This window comes from Schistocerca serialis, unplaced genomic scaffold (assembly GCF_023864345.2).
Source record: "Schistocerca serialis cubense isolate TAMUIC-IGC-003099 unplaced genomic scaffold, iqSchSeri2.2 HiC_scaffold_518, whole genome shotgun sequence".
Lineage (NCBI taxonomy): Eukaryota > Metazoa > Arthropoda > Insecta > Orthoptera > Acrididae > Schistocerca > Schistocerca serialis.
This window is the reverse complement of record NW_026048100.1, coordinates 2501-7500: the sequence shown is the minus strand read 5'-3', so window position 1 is coordinate 7500 and position 5000 is coordinate 2501. Positions and strand designations below refer to the sequence as shown.

Here is a 5000-nt window from a genome sequence, read left to right as displayed (position 1 = left end):
CGTAACCCATGTTGTGCCGTAACGTAACCCATGTTGTGCCGTAACGTAACCCATGTTGTGCCGTAACGTAACCCATGTTGTGCCGTAACGTAACCCATGTTGTGCCGTAACGTAACCCATGTTGTGCCGTAACCTAACCCATGTTGTGCCTTAACCTAACCCATGTTGTGCCTTAACCTAACCCATGTTGTGCCTTAACCTAACCCATGTTGTGCCTTAACCTAACCCATGTTGTGCCTTAACCTAACCCATGTTGTGCCTTAACCTAACCCACGTTGTGCCTTAACCTAACCTACGTTGTGCCTTAACCTAACCCATGTTGTGCCTTAACCTAACCCATGTTGTGCCTTAACCTAACCCATGTTGTGCCTTAACCTAACCCATGTTGTGCCTTAACCTAACCCATGTTGTGCCTTAACCTAACCCATGTTGTGCCTTAACCTAACCCATGTTGTGCCTTAACCTAACCCATGGTGTGCCTTAACCTAACCCATGTTGTGCCTTAACCTAACCCATGTTGTGCCTTAACCTAACCCACGTTGTGCCTTAACCTAACCCACGTTGTGCCTTAACCTAACCCACGTTGTGCCTTAACCTAACCCACGTTGTGCCTTAACCTAACCTACGTTGTGCCTTAACCTAACCCATGTTGTGCCTTAACCTAACCCATGTTGTGCCTTAACCTAACCCATGTTGTGCCTTAACCTAACCCATGTTGTGCCTTAACCTAACCCATGTTGTGCCTTAACCTAACCCATGGTGTGCCTTAACCTAACCCATGGTGTGCCTTAACCTAACCCATGGTGTGCCTTAACCTAACCCATGTTGTGCCTTAACCTAACCCATGTTGTGCCTTAACCTAACCCATGTTGTGCCTTAACCTAACCCATGTTGTGCCTTAACCTAACCCATGTTGTGCCTTAACCTAACCCATGTTGTGCCTTAACCTAACCCATGTTGTGCCTTAACCTAACCCATGTTGTGCCTTAACCTAACCCATGTTGTGCCTTAACCTAACCCATGTTGTGCCTTAACCTAACCCATGTTGTGCCTTAACCTAACCCATGTTGTGCCTTAACCTAACCCATGTTGTGCCTTAACCTAACCCATGTTGTGCCTTAACCTAACCCATGTTGTGCCTTAACCTAACCCATGTTGTGCCTTAACCTAACCCATGTTGTGCCTTAACCTAACCCATGTTGTGCCTTAACCTAACCCATGTTGTGCCTTAACCTAACCCATGTTGTGCCTTAACCTAACCCATGTTGTGCCTTAACCTAACCCATGTTGTGCCTTAACCTAACCCATGTTGTGCCTTAACCTAACCCATGTTGTGCCTTAACCTAACCCATGTTGTGCCTTAACCTAACCCATGTTGTGCCTTAACCTAACCCATGTTGTGCCTTAACCTAACCCATGTTGTGCCTTAACCTAACCCATGTTGTGCCTTAACCTAACCCATGTTGTGCCTTAACCTAACCCATGTTGTGCCTTAACCTAACCCATGTTATGCCTTAACCTAACCCATGTTGTGCCTTAACCTAACCCATGTTGTGCCTTAACCTAACCCATGTTGTGCCTTAACGTAACCCATGTTGTGCCTTAACGTAACCCATGTTGTGCCTTAACGTAACCCATGTTGTGCCTTAACGTAACCCATGTTGTGCCTTAACCTAACCTATAATGTGCCTTAACCTAACCTAAAGTGCGCCGTAACCTAAACTATATTGCGCCTTAACCTGACGCACGTTGTCGCTGAACCTGCTCTGTAATTGTTATGCAACCCGTTAAAGTAGTGTAGTGTTGCCTAACCGCAACCCTCGCAATATAGTTCGCTACTCGCACTGCCCGGTCCCCTGTGTATCGCGTCATGTTAAACACCTTGCAGGTGTTGCTGACTTTCCACATGCTCCTGCTATACACTGTAGTGTGGATAGCAGCAGGACGTACATGCCCCCCCCCCTTCCCCCCTGCCTTCGCAAGCTGGTCGGTGAGAAGTTTGCATGTTCAATGCCCTTCGCATGCCGACGTACTCAGCCTACGTTGTGGTACGGCCTGTCACCTGTCCGCCGATGTACGCAAAACCCACAAACTGTACTGCACATTGCTCCGTATGTACTGAATGATACATCGTGGCCCATGTGACCGTATGACGACAGCGCCTAGCAACGGCGGACCATACAGTCCAAATATTGTGCACGCAGCTACGTGTCGTCTCCCTATAAGGGCTGGATTGCAGTGTGGTACGCCATACAGACGTGTGGGAGGAACGGACGCCCTGGATGGCGATCAGCATGAGCAGTCTGTTGATGTAGTGGAGCGTGTATTCGGACGTAGTCGTCTCTTCTCACACACCGTGATAGCATGTTGCACCGCGTTCCACATCTGCGACATGCTGCAGAGGCGGGCTGACAGTCGTTCGCGCAATGGACACCGCATACGTACGGGGTCTACCTTCCACGTGTTCTCTAGGCGTGCACATGTTGTTGCGTCTATGTGGGCAGACGTAGTGTGTTGTGACACCTGACACAGGCATGCAATACTCGTTGCAAATGGCGATGGACGTGTACGTTTGCTGGTGACGTTACGCAAATGAACAACCGGTAACCCGTTGTGGTGCGGTTGTTCTCGCTAGAGGTGAATCAGTGTTGGCGACGATCGGTCGAGCTATTAACCGGTTGTTTCAGGGATACCCACCATGCCCACGAACGTGAAAGGGGACCCACCATGCCCACGAACGTGAAAGGGGATCTGGGTGTGAGGCGATACGCGGCGGTGGCTGGGTGGGACCGTCCCCGGCCGGTGAGGGGGGGCCGCCCGGCGTGCTGGCAGCGCGGTGCGTGGGCGCACGCGCTACAGCCGGCTGGTGGGGGCGGCCGGTGGCAGGCGCGCCGGCCGATGGACGCGGCAGGCGGCGCAGCTGCGCGCCGGCGCCCCCTGCTCGCGGCGCCTTGCGGCCAAAGTAGGTCCTCGCGGGCCCGGTGCGAAGCGCGGTGGCCATCTGCAGTGTGCTGGTCCGATTGAGGACTTTGTGCGCTGAGGATGCGCCGCCGCCCGGCGCTCGGCGCCGCGACGCCGTCTGCTGCTCGGTCGCCCCAGCGGTTCTCGCAGGTGGTTTGTATCGCAGCTGTGCGGACGTGTTGGCGCGTGCGCTGTGCTGGGAGAGTTCGCTTCGGCACCCAAGTAGGGCTTTTGTCCTTCTGTGGCGCTGGCGTTGGAGCTGCCGGTCACCGTAGGTGGCGCGTGTTGTCTCCCGCCGGCAATGCCACGACAGCACGCTCCCGGGCCTCTGTCGGCAGCGGCAAGCTCAGTTGGGAGCACGGGTGGTCGCACCTAAAGCGTCTACTCGCCTAACTCCGGGCGATTGCGCCTCTCTCGAACCCGACCAAGTACTTAGGACGGCGCTGCGCGCCGCCGGGACCTGAGAGGGTTTCGAGGTGTGTTGTGCAGGGGAGCTCAGCCTCCTCCTGTTTGCAGAATAATTGAGCGGACGCTTGCGTGTTCGCGCGGGCCCCCGGGACACACTCCCGGGCGGCCGGCTGCTCAGCTCTAGTTGACGCAGCTCCCTGGTTGATCCTGCCAGTAGTCATATGCTTGTCTCAAAGATTAAGCCATGCATGTCTCAGTACAAGCCGCATTAAGGTGAAACCGCGAATGGCTCATTAAATCAGTTATGGTTCCTTAGATCGTACCCACGTTACTTGGATAACTGTGGTAATTCTAGAGCTAATACATGCAAACAGAGTCCCGACCAGAGATGGAAGGGACGCTTTTATTAGATCAAAACCAATCGGTCGGCTCGTCCGGTCCGTTTGCCTTGGTGACTCTGAATAACTTAGGGCTGATCGCACGGTCCTCGTACCGGCGACGCATCTTTCAAATGTCTGCCTTATCAACTGTCGATGGTAGGTTCTGCGCCTACCATGGTTGTAACGGGTAACGGGGAATCAGGGTTCGATTCCGGAGAGGGAGCCTGAGAAACGGCTACCACATCCAAGGAAGGCAGCAGGCGCGCAAATTACCCACTCCCGGCACGGGGAGGTAGTGACGAAAAATAACGATACGGGACTCATCCGAGGCCCCGTAATCGGAATGAGTACACTTTAAATCCTTTAACGAGTATCTATTGGAGGGCAAGTCTGGTGCCAGCAGCCGCGGTAATTCCAGCTCCAATAGCGTATATTAAAGTTGTTGCGGTTAAAAAGCTCGTAGTTGGATTTGTGTCCCACGCTGTTGGTTCACCGCCCGTCGGTGTTTAACTGGCATGTATCGTGGGACGTCCTGCCGGTGGGGCGAGCCGAAGGCGTGCGACCGCCTCGTGCGTGCTCGTGCGTCCCGAGGCGGACCCCGTTGAAATCCTACCAGGGTGCTCTTTATTGAGTGTCTCGGTGGGCCGGCACGTTTACTTTGAACAAATTAGAGTGCTTAAAGCAGGCAAGCCCGCCTGAATACTGTGTGCATGGAATAATGGAATAGGACCTCGGTTCTATTTTGTTGGTTTTCGGAACCCGAGGTAATGATTAATAGGGACAGGCGGGGGCATTCGTATTGCGACGTTAGAGGTGAAATTCTTGGATCGTCGCAAGACGAACAGAAGCGAAAGCATTTGCCAAGTATGTTTTCATTAATCAAGAACGAAAGTTAGAGGTTCGAAGGCGATCAGATACCGCCCTAGTTCTAACCATAAACGATGCCAGCCAGCGATCCGCCGCAGTTCCTCCGATGACTCGGCGGGCAGCCTCCGGGAAACCAAAGCTTTTGGGTTCCGGGGGAAGTATGGTTGCAAAGCTGAAACTTAAAGGAATTGACGGAAGGGCACCACCAGGAGTGGAGCCTGCGGCTTAATTTGACTCAACACGGGAAACCTCACCAGGCCCGGACACCGGAAGGATTGACAGATTGATAGCTCTTTCTTGATTCGGTGGGTGGTGGTGCATGGCCGTTCTTAGTTGGTGGAGCGATTTGTCTGGTTAATTCCGATAACGAACGAGACTCTAGCC

General features: G+C 53.2%; 1 non-coding gene across 1 annotated transcript in view; it reads left to right on the top strand.

Moving 5' to 3' along the window:
• Nucleotides 1–3563: 3563 nt before the first annotated feature.
• LOC126447628 (small subunit ribosomal RNA) overlaps nucleotides 3564–5000 on the top strand; it is a 1909-nt gene continuing 472 nt past the window's right edge. Inside the window, exon 1 of the ribosomal RNA XR_007583815.1 lies at nucleotides 3564–5000. This exon is cut by the window's right edge and continues 472 nt beyond it. This is a non-coding gene — a ribosomal RNA (small subunit ribosomal RNA).